General features: G+C 35.6%; 1 protein-coding gene across 6 annotated transcripts in view; it reads left to right on the top strand.

The window, feature by feature from the left end:
* Positions 1 to 3,913: 3,913 nt before the first annotated feature.
* MEF2C (myocyte enhancer factor 2C) overlaps positions 3,914 to 17,751 on the top strand; it is a 120,648-nt gene continuing 106,810 nt past the window's right edge. The window contains exons 1-2 of one of the 6 annotated variants that reach the window (XM_071448666.1): positions 3,933 to 4,565; positions 15,851 to 16,063. The gene's annotated coding sequence lies outside the window, so the exon portion shown is untranslated. Of the gene's footprint in view, positions 4,566 to 15,850; positions 16,064 to 17,751 lie in introns of all 6 variants that reach the window. The other 5 variants (XM_071448665.1, XM_071448669.1, XM_071448667.1 and 2 more) reach the window with 5 other exon arrangements.

Here is a 17,751-nt window from a genome sequence, read left to right as displayed (position 1 = left end):
ATGGCTGTGTTTTCCAAAATGCATGTGAAAGTATCAATACCAACTGGAGAATAAGTACAGCCTACAATCAATAGTTTTGTAATTTTACTGATAGTATATCATCCCTAAGGTAGGATTTAGATGGAGTTTAAAACAGCTTTGGAAAACGTCAAGCTACTTACAAGTAAGATAGGCCTAAGTGCACATCAGTAAAGATTCATATTCTTTTTATAGAAATTACTTCATTAATCTCCTAAAATATATTGAAGGTTTGAATTTTAATAATATGCTACTTTTGTGCTTTTAAACATCCAAGGTGCCGAACACGAATTGTAAACTGTGAAGTAACTACCATGGGAAAGATTAAGTAAAGCATTGGAGGCGGATGATTTTGACAATAAAGAGGGTGTATGTGGTGAGTGTTTAATATTTTTTACATTTAATACCACCAAAAACTATTTATTATTTTTAGATTTTTGTTCAAAGCAAAACCTGGAGAGCAAAACTCTACTGTGTTATATATATATAGGTACAGCTGTGACAAAGGCTTTCTGTAATTGCTGCATGATGTGTGTGGTGATAACACCATTTTTGTAATGGCATGCCATTTATTTTAAGTTAATAAATAAAATGCATACCTTGCAGATATTTTCAATCAAAAAATTTTGCAAGGAATCAAGTACATGTCATCTCATAGCAGAGGTTTACAAAGCAATTAATCTGTGCTCCTGGAATACAACCCTGCTATCTTTGAAATTATCTGAGTTTGTATGTTTTTGTTCATTATAAAAGCATATGGTTTGAGGGAATATTCTGAATGAATGAAGAACAAATACACTACAGTTGAATAATCTTGTGGGGTGGATTAATCTATAGCCTTGATTTCTCTCAGGGTGGGTTGCTGTGGCAACCACCCCAGCTCACTTTAAAATAATTTCATAAAGCTCTCTTCAAGAGCTGCACCCAGCGTGGGCCAAGTTTAAAAGCAGCCAGACATGGGAAGAAGGGTTATACTGTGTTGCTCTTATAAATAAGGAGGTGGTGGAAGAAAGCAAGGTGTAGAGTGGAATGGGTTTTAGCAGAAATTTAAACCGAAAATAGAAACCAAGCTAGCCCGGAGTTAAGACACAAAGGAGGTGGGTAATTTCATAGTAACTTCACTGCTTTTCCCTTTAAATACTATTAAAGGATGGCTATCTCATTTCTCCTAATAGAAAAATATGATCTGCATCCACAAAAGAACAAAAATATACTTTGATAATCATCTTCAAAGGAAATGTTACCTTGAAGTAATCACACTTGTAAAGAGATACTTGGATGCACTTTTTAATAAACCTTTGGAGAGCTGATTTTATACTTATTACATTATGACCAATGTCTCATGGTTTAAGACACAGCATGCCTCAGGTGGTAGATTGGGGGAAAAAATTGTCAGCAGATCTATATATGGACAGTGGACAGCAGAAAAGCTGTCCACAGAAATTTCTTGTGCCAGAAATTTGAAAAGGGTGCATTTGTGGAGATTCAGTACATGTACAGACATCAGCACAAAGGGTTTTTTACTGTTTGAAATTATTTCAGTTTTTTAAATTAAATCCAAAGAGAGGGAAACAAAAACACCCAAACACTTCAAATTATGCTGCATAAGTTCATGCCTTGTCTAAATCTGAAACAAGTGACAAATCCTGATCCCTCCCCTTATATCTGTCTGTCCATCTGGCATCTGAATCCTGTTGTAAAAATCAAGATGTCCTTTACACAGATTTGATTAATTGTGCTTGTGACTAAAACTTGGCATGGCTTTAAGGTGCTCCAGTATGTGAAGGTCACCACTATAAAAAGATTAGACCACAAGTGCCCACATGGAGGTGTAGTTGAAGTTCTAAACTGCTATATCCTTTTATTTTCTGAAATATTTTCTTACTGTAATAACTACTTTCAAAATATGACAGTGCTCACGTTCTGTCTTGCCAGTTGAAGGGCTGTGTTATCAACTACCAGACACCAGAAAACTTACACATCCTGCATAAAATAAAGCAGATGACAGTCATTTTCAGTTAGAGCACAAACGTGTCAAGTCTTAACATAATTTTCTATTTTTTGCCACTAAGAATATACAAATATTACTGGATAGTTGGGTGCCACACTGGGAGACCAAAATTGTCTATGGAAGAGGCATAGCAAGGGTACAACCTGTGTAACTGTTCTTGTTATGTAAAAACTGTAATGTATTTCATTCCTGCTGTGCTTCACAGCAGACCTGAAGCTGAGAAAGTATTTATTTCCCAGTGTTTTTCAGGCTGTGCTAACACTGCTGTGCATATGTGCCTGTTACCACCATGTACAATGTGCTTCACTTGTATCTGATTGCCTGGTAGCTCTGAGCGCATCAGCATCACTGTCATTATTGGTGTGGGTACATTTGTAGCATGTCACTGCACGGAGAGTGGTGCACTCTCACCCAGACAGACCATGACACTGATGAGACCCTCAGTATTCTCTAAGGGCTTGCATTGTGAGCAATTGCAGGGTGCCTGTTAGAACTACCTGAGCTTTGTTTTGCTCTGACTGCTCTTTGAGCATCCATGTTTTAAAGGGTACAGTTGAACTGAAAAGGTATTTATTCACTGTCGAATGCTTTGGAAGTAGGTCAGTGGCCCAATGAGATATTTCTAGGGGAAAAGACTGTGAGACCAAGGACTTGTATTAAAATAACCCAAATAGATATTTATCTCTGTGTTTGAATAAGTCATTTGGTTTTTTCACATGTGCTGTTCCAGTGCCTTAATCTATCATACAAATAATACTCTTTACAAACTCCCCTGCTCCTCCCAAAGGATCATAAAAGTTGGCTATAGGCACAAAAATTTTAAAAGTATGTGCAAGATCCAGTTTTACTCAAATCACTGCATGTGCTTAATCTGGATTCAAACTAACAGTGCAGTCCTTTCAGTCCAGTTTTAGAAGCGACTGAACCTATTAAAAAAAATAAATAAATAAAGCCCTGTCCACACACAGCGTGTTCTCAATGCTGCATATCTGCGGGTGAGACTGACACGAGACCGTCTCCGGCAGCTTCCCGTGGCCGGGACATGCTCGAGGAGGCGAGCGGGCCCGGATCTGGCCGCTGCTGATCGCGGGGAAAGCACCGCTGAGCCGGCGCTGCGCAGGAGCAGTTCCCCATTGTCGCGGGACGCGGAGCCAGATGAGTTGGGAAAGTTGGGCTGCTCAGCAGGCGCCGGTCTTGGCAGGGGGAACCCTGCCAAAGGGATGGGCAGGAGGTCTCGGGGGCGGGGGCAAGTGCCGGAGGACCGCAGCCCTACTGCGTTCCGGAGGCGGCGCAGGGGTAGGCGCCCTCTGGGTCGCACTGGACGCCGTGGGCCGGCTGCCCCCTCTCGGCGCCCGCCCCTTCCAGACCTAGGTGAAGCCACTCTGAAGGTACCGCCTCGGGGGTGCTGGGGATGCGATACGCAGGGGCGTTCCGAACCCTGGGCTCCGCAGGTCCCCGGGTGCGGTGAGCTTGGTTACTTCCCCACAGCCGGGACCTGACCGGCCGCGCTGACTGGCCCCAGATGCGCTGCCGCGGGCAATGCCCGCCTCCCAGGTTCGCAGCCCTCCTGCACGCTGTGGTACCCCGCCAAGAGGGGGAAAACACTCAGCGGCTCGCCGCCTTGTCTTCGCTTTGTGTGATAAAGGATGTCATTAGGTTTGCGTGTGGCATATGCCATTGCCCCCACCGTAAAACTAAAATTAGCAAAATGTCAGGAATGGAAAGATTGATTCACCCAAGATGCAATTATCATTTTAAAAGTGCTTGATTGAGGTGCTGATGTTCAGTGATTTATTCTGCATACCATATACATAATTAAAGTAGTGTAGTGGAGCAATTTATCAATCTAGTTTAGACTAGAGGGGCAAGGAACTGCTGCCGCTGCTGCTGCTGCTCTATGTTTGTTTTATTAAAACGCTTTCGAGATCTGATCCCGCCCCTTTTTTGCGAGACTGAAACTGATTATTTCTTCAGCTCGGGAAGAGAGAGTCATTCGTTTTGGGATTGTGGGAGAGGTAGAGAAATAGAGACACGATAAAAAGAAGAAAAAGGAGGAAGAGAGAGAAGTAGAAAAGGACACCTCATCAGGAGTATGGTTTGAATCCCTTTCTCGCCTCCCCCTTCCCCTCCGCGATGTTACAGAGGCTGTGAGCTATTCGCCTTTTCCCATTCGCCTGCTGCCACTTCCTTCCTGGACGATCTCAGGACGAGTCCGGTTACTTTTAATCCGACCAGCAGCTCAGCCACTTTCTCCTCCTCCACGCAGCACACACGCGCACACACGCGCACCACGCACACACACATACGCACACGCACACACACACACACACACACACACACACACACTCTCCAGGCATCTTCTGGCTGCTTATTGGATTGACTTTGAAGGTTGTGTGTGTGATTCAAGGCGGCTGCATGTTGAACCAGGTGGTGAATATTTAAGACTGGAAGAAGTAAAGGGATTTTTTCTTTTTCCTATGAAAGGAAAATATCTGAAGGACTAGTCTGATCAGCCAAACAGCTAACTGTTTACAATGTAAGTACATGTGAAATTCAACGTCAGAATAAAATGTGGTGGGCATGGTACAAAAGCCCTAGGTACATTTTCTATCGCGTTTGAATAATGTATCAGTCATTTTATGTAAACTGAGATTGAGGTTGCTCGCAGACTTTTAGTGTGTAACTGCGCAGTTGCTTAAAAGTAGCTTGCTAAAATACGAGTTAAATCTCTAGTAAATTATGGCAAACTTGTCTCTATCAGTGTCATAAGTGTTTAAACTTCGATGAAGTTAGTTTACATAATTTATGTGCTTGATATTATGAAGTATTGGAAGTTTATTTGATTTAGATGGCTCTTAGTTGATTTAAAAGCTATGACCTTGTAGTGCTTGCATTGTGATTTATTAGACTAGGGAAACAATCTAGTTTCAGTGAAATGCTCTTAAACTTAGCTGTATCACAGGCTCTTCAGTCTTGAGTTTAAGTAGTGCATGCTTGCAAGCGTTCAACTTTGTACATCTTTCATCTTAATTACTTATGTTTGAGATGAAAAGAGCCCTTGCATTTATGTGGGAACTTAAGTGATGGTCTGCAAGCCAATTTTGGAACAGTATGCTTTGGTCTTTACACAGTACTTTGAGTAATCTTTAAATTTTTTTACACAAAGGAGCTAATCAGAATTACAGAACTAGCTGGCATAATTGCAGTACAGTCACTTACAGGCTAAGAAAAAGTTTAACGTGAATGAGCGACTTGTAAGATTATTGTTGCATTATGTAATTAGAATACTTATTATTTCCCATAAAACTTAGTGTGACCTCTTGTCAGCCTGAAAAACAAAACAAGTATAAAAAACAAGTTAATAATCCTATTTCCATGCTACTACTACTAACAATAATAATAATTTTAAAAAAAAGCAATGCAGCATGGCGCAAAACAAAATTTAATGAATCATTGTGGGTATCTAAGCATTGTCTTTTATAGAAAAGTTCTATTTTCTTTATTGTGTGTAATGATTATTATTACCAAATAGCTACATACTTAAATAAATACTGTAATAGGCAATTTAAGACTAAAGGTTTAAGAGAATTAAACAGAGAAAGGCACTTTACCAGTACTTTGCTGATGATCAGAAAATAATAGCTTTGACACAAAATTTTCCTTGCACATATCTGACAATCACCTTAATGGCATACGTCCTAGTTTCATATCTTTACTTTAAAATAACTGTAAGATGAATGACAAACAAACTATTTTAGAAGCAACTTCTCATTTAGAAGACTAGATTTCTTTCATTGTCACTTTCCTGCTATTGGGTTTGAAGAGTAAAGATGTTTATATGGAGTATAATAACTAATCCCTAGATGCTTTGGCAGGGCAAGGAAATAGCACCACCTGTGATTCACTACTCCAACACATACTAATCTTCAGTGCAAATGATAATTCATATGGTTTCTCTGGGCATTTGTTATTTTGTGAACTGTATTTATTACAGGATTTCAAGTACCTTACTTCAAGTTGAAAACACACAAAACTTTCTTACTTTATTAGTTTTCCTAAAATATCCATTATATTATTCTTTCTGTGTTAATGAGTACATAATTCATAATGAGCCTATGCTGAAATATCTGTCCACAAGCCTGTCCTTTTGGAAGTAATAGAAAAATTGCTTGAAAAATAACTTAAGACAATGGCCCCTAATCCGAGGTGTCTATGTTCCTGGTTGCACATGTACTTTTATTTTAAAAACTCACTGTTCATATATATTTCTACTAATATGCTCTACATAGTATGAGAAGGTAGCTCTGGGACCTGAACATGGAAAGGCTCTTTAATGCGAGGAGTTCTTACACAACTAGTCCCACTGTCAATGTTGAGAGTACTTGTAAGAAAATGAGCAAGTCACAGGGATAACAATTTACAGGATCAGGATCCAAAGAGACTAAACCTCTTGCCTGTCCTAAAGCTTTCATAGGACAGAGATGTAAAGAATGTCACTTTCAATGTCCTATAAAAGAATGCAGGGATCAGATACTGTCTGCATCCTTTTAAGATTATTTGACCAAGAAAAAAGGAAATGTAAGTTTAGGAGCCTTATTAAAATTGGTACTAAATGATGAATAGTGTGGGAGATTAAGTCTTTTACAGTTATGTTCCCAAATTTCTAGTTTTGGACCATAATAAGAAAATTAATTCAAATAATTTCTTACTGTGAATTTTCTTCCAATATGGGATCCAGATTTTTTTCCTTTTTTTAGACATTTCATCTACCTGCAAAATGTATATTTAAAACCAGATGTACCTTTCTTAAATGGTTCTTTTTTAAAAAAATGCCTATAATGTTACAGACAAAGAGAAATGAAGTTTCCTGAAGCTTTTCACAAAAGTTTGCTTAAGAAATATTTTGGTAACTCATTATTCAGTAGATAAAAGTAATTATATAGAAACTTAGGAACTGAGCAGGAGTTGTGAATAGAATATTTTGCCAACTTAATTTCTTTTAATTGTACTTTTCTCTAGAACCGATTAATTTATTGTTCATCAGGATAGTCTAGTTCATTTTCAGAGACAGCTGAAGTTATTTCTACATTTCATTAAAGAAGAAGTCATTAATTGTTACTATGCTCTTGAAAGAAAAAATGCTTGGTGTTTGATATATCAAGGTCCATTTTTATCTGTTTGATATAATTATTCAAAATTGTGTGATAATTTTTCCAAATATCAAGTAAGGTGTATTGGCATTTTTTTGAAAACACTGATGATGGAGATGAATCTACATAAGCAGTTATATAATTTCCAAGAATTTATAGTCCTTGCTTCAGCATCCTAAATCATAGCCAAAACACTTACATTTTTTATACATTTTATGTTTTTTAATTTTGCTATTTGATATCAGCAGAAGATTTTGCTTTATCCTCATTTATGCTCTGTAATGATTTAGGTACAAAATATTTTTAAAATAATACATTTAATTCTGAAAGCTAGAAAATTTTAAGCTTAACAAACAGAGTTAGAATTCTGATATTTGAAAAGGATGAAAATAGAATTTTGGATCCTGCTTCAGAAGCAAGATGGATTCAGAAGAACTTTGGTCAGCAAACACTGATGGTGCAAGTGAAAAATTGAAAAACTGAATTTTTAAACTATTTTTAGAAGTAATTACTTGAGTCCTCTGACCAGCTTTAAGGTCATTTTCTTAGAACTGATGATCAATGATACATATGGACAGGTGATTAAAAGCTAGTGTCTTCAGCCCTCCACTTTAATGCCACCGTCTCATTGACTGCAGTGCAGGAGAGGTTGTCTATTCACTGAGATCTGTCATCTTTAGGAAATCAGACCAGCTTATAGGGGCGATTCACAAAACCAACTGTGACAACAAAGTCTTATGTGCCTTACAAAAGAAGGATTAGGCGGTTCACATGTCATTTTGATTGGACAGCAATAAAAGCTGATTGCTGTGGCATAGCAAGACACACTTCACTTTTAAGTGATTATTGTATGAGACAACTAGAACTCTGTTGCTTAGTCATTGTTAAATGTAATTAAAATCAAGGAAAACTCAATTTTGACATTACTGGATTTGTATGACTTTATAGTGAAAGTACAGCCACTTGTAGCATTGTTACACAAATTTTATAAAAACTTCTTAATACACCACTTTGGAGAAATACAATTAAAATGTGGTAGATTATTGTTCTTGGATTTTTTAAAAAAGATATTTGTCTAGATATTTTCCTGTAATCACAATTTAAAGTTACTAAAAGTGACTAGGCTCTAAAAAGTGCCTAGAACTATACTAAATTCACTGCATTTAACCATATTAAGAGCTTACGAGCAGAGGAGTGTGCCTAAAATGTGTCAAGGCTTCAAAGATTTATCAAAAATTATAATATTGAACAACAACTAAAGAATCTTATTTTATTCTCTTATTTTTTAAAATATAATGGGTTTAAAAACTATTATTTGTGTTGCATGTGTGTCTGATTTGAAAATAGCCAAGAAATTAAATGCTGCCCCTGTATTATTAAATATGTCATTTATCAGTGAGAATAGTTTTTTCCTATTTGCATAATTTAGTTTAAATGTACAGCCTTAACATTTAGAAGTATGAAAATAGAAAGCTGATAAATTCTATGATAATTTCATATAATATTTCAAAATAACTCTTTTTTTACCCAACTGATGCCTCCTAGTGTTTCACATAATAAAACACTAATGAGTCAACCATAAATGTAAACATTATTCTTTCATTTTCTTCATCTTATGTGGTACATAAAATTAATATTTATGTTTTTAATTTTGTATGCGTTATTTTAATCAGACAGGAAACTCATATAAATTCAGATGTCTCATTTTTATGGATACTGAAGGTGCATTTCTATTTTCTTTCATTATAGCTTTGCCTAGCTGTGTTTTGAAAAGTTTAAGTTATATAGTTTAAGTAATATAGGGTACGTTTTCATTTTCTGCTTTTGTTTCCTATGTGCATTAAATGAATTTCTCAACAATGCATTATTAAGCTCAAAAAATTTCTTAAAAAGGAATTTTAAACATTTGCTAGCATGATGCTTTGAAAAGTAAGCCCTCAAAATAGGCAATAAATGCAGTTATAGAAATGTTTGAAATGTCCTAAGGCACCTCACAGCCAAATAAGATTAAAAACACTGGTCTGCAACATGCTCGCTCACTACAGTCCTCAAAGAATGCTTATTGTATTTTGTAGCCATTCCTGATTATTTTACTGTTGTATGATCAAGAAAACTCTGTGAACAGTTTTCAAATTCACAAAATGTGCATCTTACTCTTTTAGTTGTGTGTGTGGATGATCAGTACTTCTGAAAAATAGTTCATTTGCATAAAATACTGAGATGGAGTTTGAAGTGGTAAAGACAGTGTCCTTTTCTTACAAGTGCAGTCTGGTCATATAACTCCTGAATGCCTCAAAAAACCACATTCAGCTCTATCAGACAACAGTAGAATTTTTTACCTTTTATTTTATAGAAAAGTTTAATTTTCAAAAAGGTATCTAGCATCAATGCAAAGCAAAACCTAGGGGCCTCAGCTGTATATTGGATCTGTCAGGTATGCTCTTATAATAATAAAGAAGCTGCCAAGACTGAGAATACTCTTACACAATTAATGCCACAATTTTATGTAAAGTATGAGATCAATTTAGTGAAAAATGAATTGGAAATAGAGCCTGTTATGCTAAGACTTTCAAGAAAAGCTGTGAAATTCCTTGGTACTTATTCTGTTCAAGAAGTTTAAAGATATATAGTCAGTTTGCAATTAAAAAATCAAAGTTTAAGAGTTAATATGAGTAACAAAAATATGTGTCTTCTCAATGCACATATGATAAATTAAGGGGCCTACTTATAGAAAAATTCTGACTGAATGCAGTGAGTTAAATCTATATATGCAAATCTTGGTCGTGCAAATTAGTATCTGAATTTAGAACATTTTAAAAGTGCATATTTTAGGATTGTGTTTTGCCATGAACCCTTTTAACATAGCATTTTTCTCCCAGTAAAGTGCAAGAACAGTTATTTATTTAACTGAAGAAATATGACATAGAAGCCTGTCCTTTAAACTTCCTTGCATCTTGAAAGTATTTCAAAGTATGCAAATGACACCTGTTATTCTGTGAGGAAAGCTAACATGCTTTGAATTTTCTGATATATTTTCTGATAGAATTTTCTGATATATTACATTGCAACTTGCATTGTGAAGAGAAAGTAAATGTGCAAGAAAAATAGGGAGAAGTGTAGCAAAAAAGAATCCATGTCATTTCCAGTGTAGGACTGATACTCTGAAATACTCCCAAACAGAACCCCACCCAGCTTTCTTTCCCTTTCTTTTCTTTTTTTTTTTGTTTAAACAACTACATTTAGATTGCAGAGATCTAAATTACAGCCTACACTTGCAATATCTTAGAGCAATTTCTGCACAAATTGTCTGAGAATTATTTTAGTCCTATATGGAATACACTGGCACAATATGGATTCAGTAATCACACCAGTGAGGTCAGATGGACTGTACCCCATTTGTAATCCCTGAACAGCTGTTTTAGCAGTCACCTGCTGCAGCAGGGTTGATGTACTTATTTCTGCCTTCTGGCACCTTCCCCAATATTGGAAGCCTGCAAGAGCTTGAGTGAAGAGAGCTTCAGAGATCTTGGCCAGTACAGCTGGTCCTGGAAGTCAGTCAGTATCTGCTTCCTTCATTTAAGCTAACCATAAGGCAGCCCACAGATTAAGGACAGAATTGAACAGATGGCATACAGCTCCTCTGCCTTCTTTTCCCAGGTTATAAAGCTGATATGAAACTTAGATTCAAATCTAACAAGTTTTATCTTACTCTTATTTCTTCAACTGTATAATTGATTAAATTAAGTTTATAATAAAAATTATCAACCAAATACCAGTGCAGGAATTTACCTTAAATATTACTATCTCGTATTTTTCATGCTGTAATCTCAAGGTCTAAGTGAACTGAATTACAAACAACATTATTTATGTTTGCTTTTATAGATATAGGGTGCATGCCACTTGTGGAAACCATGCTCAGTTAAATTTCACTATTTACTTTTAAGCTGTCAATCAATAGCTGTTAGGAAAGTATGTACAAAGGGCAAGGAGGTAGGCTTGTGAAATTGTTTATAAACCACATCAGAACAAGTTGACAAATTGCGGAACACTATCCACATGGAACATTAATTTTAGTAATATAAAAAAATCAAGTCACAGGTTAGCATGTGCTATTTGTGTGATTTTGAATAAAATTGTTCCCCCTAGTGAAAAAAGTTTCAATACGACATTATATTTGAAATAATAGTCCATTTTTAACCAGATTGTTAAGATATTGTTGGGTTATCAGAGAAATTATAATGTTTCAGAACATATTTGCCCTGTAAGAAGTTTGACTGCAGCACTTTTCATTTAAAAATTCAATATGGATTTCTCAGTGAACACTGTTTTAAATAATTTCATCAGAGTTCGGTGGAAAAGCTGTCCCTAAAATGGGAGCTAGGAGGGGAGGGCATTGTAGACAAACAACAGGACACTGAGGTCCTGTGACCATCCTGTAATGCTGGCCCCATGTGTCCCCTTCAGCCTGGCATTTTAGCTTCTGAATTTTACTGCCAAGAACTCGCTTTTGATGGCCATATCCCATGGGAAAGCCTAAGTTACTACTATAAAAATGTTAATATTCTGGGGATATACTGTGAAACCAGCAGGAGACAGTATGTTTTCTAGATTTAGCCTCAGGACTGCTATATGTCTGTCCATCAGGGTCCTGAATGTGTTTCTGCTTAGGATAAGTGGGAGAACAGCAGTCGAGGAGGAAGGCTTTTAGGGGGTTGGAAGAAGGCGGATGTGGTCTATTTATTAAGAGGGGATACAATGAAGGAGTTAGTCATGTTAGTCAAACTTAAAACTTTAATCTTGCAGAATTTTTTCATTAAAAATTCCTGTTGAAATGTATATAATTAATCTTGCTGTGAATAATCTTTAATTGTTGCAGACATACGCAGTGATCTTACTGATTGTTGATTGAAATATGTTGTAAGGCTGTAAGGAAAGATCTTTGAAACAGTATTTGATGACACAAATTTGATTTGATTTTGCTAACAGAATCTTGGAGAAATCATCAGTTTTCCCATCATCTTATTTATGTTTATGAGATGGACATATCATATGATATGCAGAGGAATGAGAAAAAAATCCATGTTACGACCCCAGTGCAATCTATGAAATTTGTGAATTTGCATACTTACTAGTCTTCTTCATGACATATTTTTTATTTCAGAATACTGAGCCAGAAAATGCATTCATGCAGTGGCATACAAAAATTATAACTTTATCCAAAACACATGTAGATGAATTTTAGAAATTATAAATATTATAATTTAGAAATTATAAATATAAAAGGCTAATACTCTTTGTTATATGATGTGTAGTTAACAATTGGAAATAATATAAATTTATGTTCAAAATGTGTATCAACTGGAAAAGAAGAAGTGGAAAAATTTTTTTCCACTTTACTCTTAAAACATGATGAAATGATTGCCAAGCTACCTAATTGAAACAAACTTCACAAAATTATAGTTGTATCCTTGGTAGGTAGAAATCTGCGTATCTTCACAGGGGAAACAGGATCTGATGTTTCCATTTTATTGTTGATGCTGCCATAAAAAAAGATTATGCATAGGACAGAAAGAGAAAAATTATCTTCTACATTTCCTGAAATATTGGCATACAAGTGGGACTAATATTTTTGTGGGTTTTCCAAAAATTGTTATTGACAAAGCAAAATGAAAATCTATTTTCAATACATTTCCAGTACTTAAATCCTCATTGAGAACCTTGCATTTAGTTCAGTTATGCTTCCAGTAGATAGTGTCACAGGCTTAGTATTACACTGAGTGGTGACATGCAAAATAGTAACATAGAAAGCATCCTTACTGGATGCTATCTTTTCTGGAATTTCATATTTTTAAAAATTGCTTGAGAGGTGATACAGTGGTGATAGGCATAATGCAAATCATTATGACAGATAAAAAACAAGCAATAGAAAAATTACTATTTTGGCATCATATTTTCAATGTTATTAGGATTATTTCCCTATATTTCTAATCATATAGTAATACACATATCTGAGGGTGCAAGGATTTCTCAATGGAGGCAGGGTGTGTTTTTATTTAATCAATATATGACAGTAAGAAGCAATATGCCATGCAACAGAGGTGTGACAAAAATAAAGAGACATTCTGCTCTGTTTTTAGGAGCAGTACTTGCCATCTATCTGGACAAATTATGATTTTCTTGAGCTGCTTTCTGTTACAAGTCTCTAAAAGTCACCGCTGTAGAACAATAGCCCTCTGTTCTACCACATTTTTATGTATATGATTACAAGCAAACCTCTCTTGAGACCATCACTTCATTGACTGCTCCAAGAGGACACTTCTACAGATTTCTGATAAAAAGTAATTTTGAGATTAGTTGGGAAGAAAGTATTTGTTCACCCCTTTTGCTTTACTGGTTTCCACATGTGATCAGAAAGAGGAAGTTATTCCACTAATGGATCAGAAGATTGCTCTATGAATTAAATACCATTCTAAGAATACAACTCCCATGTTTGATAAATATAAATTCAAAATACAATGTGGATATATTAAAAAAGGTCTGTTTAAAATCACAAGGAATCTAAAGATGTATAGTTTTGTGAGATTCTGATGATGATAATATGTGAAAGAAAGAATCATCAGCATTCTGTTTTCTTATGTTGGTCTACATCCTACTCTTATATGCAAACTAGTTAAATAAATACCCACTCTTATGTCTGTTCACAAAGACCACTTTCTATGACCATTACTTAAGCTAGATACCTAAATCTAAAATGTAGGCTTTCTTTTGAAAAGGTGAGCATATGGCACATTCCATGTCAAAGTGTGCTCCAAATTTTGAACAAGTTTCTTAAATGCAATAATCGTCAGCACCAAATATAACCCATCAGTTTCAATTTCCAAGGAGACTAGGGAGGAGAATCTTTCAATATAAATTCCAAAACCTAAAAATATTGGGAGTATTTAAAAAAATGTATGTTTATCCTTAATGTACAATTCAGTAATCATCATCTCTGAAGAGATACATGAACTTTATTTAAGGCAACAGATGCAAGGTAAAAAAATTGCAAGTGAAGGGCAAAAGCTGAAAAACAGTATAAAAGGGACTCAGAACCGCCAAGTGTAAATTTTCAATGGAACTGCAAACTTTTTTTTTTTTTTTTTTTTTTTGTGCAAGTCTGTTATGAAATGCCTGAGTGGAATGAAATTGTCACTTTTACTAAAACCTTAAATTTGTGTTGGAATGTGTTCAGAAAATTAGAAAGGACTTAGGGCAACATCTAAAAGTGGAATTTAGGTTTTACTTTGCTGTGTCCTGTTGTCTACTGGAATCCACATCCCAAATTAAATCTGTAAGTTCTTTATGAACATTGGTTTAATTTTTATGTCAGAAATTCAAGAGTTGAGAAACCTAATTGAAAAGACTTCTTACTCTTAACATAGAGCAGCTAATGGTAAATTCTCTTTTCCATTGATTATAGAATATTGTGGGAGAAAGCTAGTCGCAGTTTCCAAATGTGAGGCCGTTACATTTTTGTATAGGTAATGAAATAGTCATCAAAGGAAGGACTGTAATTGAGTCATGTTTTGCTGGAATGCCATAGTTCCTTACCTATTGAATTAGTCTCTCAATCTTTTTTACCTCTCTTACTAAAAAATGCAAGCCTTTTTATGATTCTAGTCTGTAATATAGCTTTCTGTTTAAACTTATAGCTAGTTTAAACAACCAATTCAATGGCATCTTTGCTATTGCATTGTCTGAAAAGTTTGATTTTACTTTATAAAATACAATGTATAAGAAAATAATTCTTTTGATTTTACCTTTGATTTTACCACAATGCAAGTGCATTCATCTAAATACATAAAACTATATAATAAATACTTCTGCGACAGTCTTTCATAATTTTTAGTGACCTCATCCTTTCATTTGAGTTAGCTTTTGAACAGATACATACCATGTCTAATGAATCTCTGAAATCTAGGATAAGAGCTAGAAACATGAAGAGATGTTTGACTGTGAGGACAGTGAGCATGCTGTAAGTGAGTAATGAATTGATTATGTGTTGGCTGAGACAGGAATTAAAGTTCGAGGGTGTGCTAAATCTCTCAGTCTACCTCAGAGTGTTTCATAAACCTGTAAGAGAAAAAGTAGTTCCAAAATAACCATTTTTTGCATGTTCTCTCTCATCTTCACACCCAGAGTTTGGATGGTCTTTTAGGAAAGACCTTGTGGCCTAGCATGCATGACTCTTCAGCCAGTTTCTTGTATAATTAATGTGCCTGTTGAATATGTGGGTGTGAGTCAAAAGCTGATTTTGTGACCACATTATTAGGCTTGAATTAATGGAGAAGAGTTAAGTCCAGTTAAAAAGTTGTGGATATTCCATCTTGACTAGTATTTTTCCAAGACCTTGAAGCTGCTCCTAAGTTATAAAAACATGCTGCTTTTTCCTTTTCTTTTACTATAATTTGGAAGTTCTGATCTCTTCTCATTAAGAGAACTTACATCAAAATATAATAATGTATTTATTTAAGAGTATTTAAGACACAAGTAAATATATGACACTATGTCCTTTGTTCATGCATAACTTCACTGACTTGATGACCTACTAAAAACTGATTTATATACAGGATTCATGCTGTTAATTAACATCCACTTCTTTTTCTCAGTTCTGCTCTGACTCTTTTTCCAGACTCATTAGAAACAAAGGTACCATTTGAATAGAACATTTCAAAAGAAGATCTTCTTATCTTCTCTTCTGGACCACCCTGGGAAGAATGTAAAAAGATGTACCACTTCTTTGATCAAGAGCATTATAAGCAGACTTAAGCAGTTTGCTAAGTCCCTCTTGGGTGTACGTGTGTGCTTGCCATTCACACATCCCGAAATGAGATGGAATGTGAAGGTACATTTTATGCTTTTCTAGAGCTGTTCTCAGATTAAGAGAGTATACCTCAGCTTCTGTCTGCTAGATGTTAATTGTATTATCTAACGATCTGCGTGGGTTTCATAAAGCAAAATCATTCAATTTTTCTAATGTGATTTTGAAGTACTTTATACCAAATAATCACTGTAGATGGAGTGTATACAGGCTGAGACTGCTGGCCTCATAAGAATTCCAGGTGCTCCAGATTACTTCAAGTGCTCAGACCATTAGGCGGTGTATGCATCTTCACTCAGCTGGCAGTCCAATTTTATTCCTGATGTATAAGACAAAAGTGTGTAAACATCATTACAAAATTCAGAATAGTTTGTATGTCCTTTTTACTGGAACACTATATTCTCAAAAAAGAGACGGAGGGAGGGAGGGAGGCAGGAGTGAGCTTATTTGGTCTATCTTCAAGTATTTAGTTTATCTTCAATTAACCAAAAGGGACACAATGTAAATTACTTTACAGCTGAAAAAAAGATTTTACAGACTCATCAGAATTTCTGAATTCTTTCCTGAGTATAAGCATGCAGTTCTGGTGCCATGATGAGTCAATAGCTGTAGCCTGGGGAGTGCTTTTTACTATTTACTGAAGATCTGGTTCTCCTTTTATGTGAGAATACATAGTTACGTTTATTTGTGGTGGCAGTTTTTTACTGACAACTATAACTCGCTGATTGTTTTTAGAGCCATCTCGGGTTCTCAATCCATAAATTCAAGTGAAACTTGAGAAGATGCAAGCAGCAATAGCAAAGCTGACTCAATCATCATTTATGCTTATTCAACGTGTGAGAGGCCCATATCCTGTAATGCTAGAGTATTAGCAGGTTATTTGTTTTGTATTGGTTTTAGGTATAATGCTACTTTTGTCTGAGAGCATAGCTAAGCAGAGGAAGGATATTCTAGTGTCTGTGATGGCAGCTTGTATTTGGGAAGTGTGGAATCAACTCTTCCAGCACCTCTTTTAGATGGCTGTGAAGATTTCATTTAGCTCATGCATCAATTCCCTTTCTGTAGAATGAGATGGTATTTCCATGAGGCAGATTCTGTGTGACCGAAGCACTGTGGTAACAGTGTCCATATGAGTACCATGGGGATAAAAAGGCAATGTAGACTGTAAATATGTAGTGGCTTTTAGACAGTTACAGTCTAAAGCAAAGGAACAGATTCTTAGAACTTCACTTTTGCTAGAAATTCATTTTAATTAAAGTTTAGAACTTTCTGCTTCTTTCTGTCCATTTTTCTTCTACTTCTTTAGTAGTTGTGCCAAGGTATCCATGTGTGTTTCTTCCACTGTCATCTGGCTCATTCCCAGCAGATGCACACAATCTGTTTTGCTGTCATTGACAGGGTTCAGTTATGAAAAAAATGTGGCAGAACATGCTGGTGTAGTCACTTATACAGGATTCTCTTTTCTAAGTAACTGAGAAGAAGTTAATTTTTTTTTTTTTTTTTTTTACATATTGTTCAGTCTTGGGGTTTTATCCAGGTAACTTTGCATTGGATTAAACAGGGTGTTTGTTTAACATCTTAGCTTTCTTTTTTAATTCCTACTTTGTAAAGTTAAAATTTACCAATTATATGTATTATAGAAATCACCACAGAATGTTGACAGGCCTCAGTTACAAGTGGCGACAGTAAATTCTGGCCATTCAGGAATAAAT

The sequence above is a fragment of the Agelaius tricolor genome, unplaced genomic scaffold (genome assembly GCF_023055355.1).
Source record: "Agelaius tricolor isolate 1412-34295 unplaced genomic scaffold, bAgeTri1.0.p SCAF_27, whole genome shotgun sequence".
Lineage (NCBI taxonomy): Eukaryota > Metazoa > Chordata > Aves > Passeriformes > Icteridae > Agelaius > Agelaius tricolor.
The sequence above is the reverse complement of the archived record's forward strand: the minus strand, read 5'-3'. Positions and strand labels throughout refer to the sequence as shown.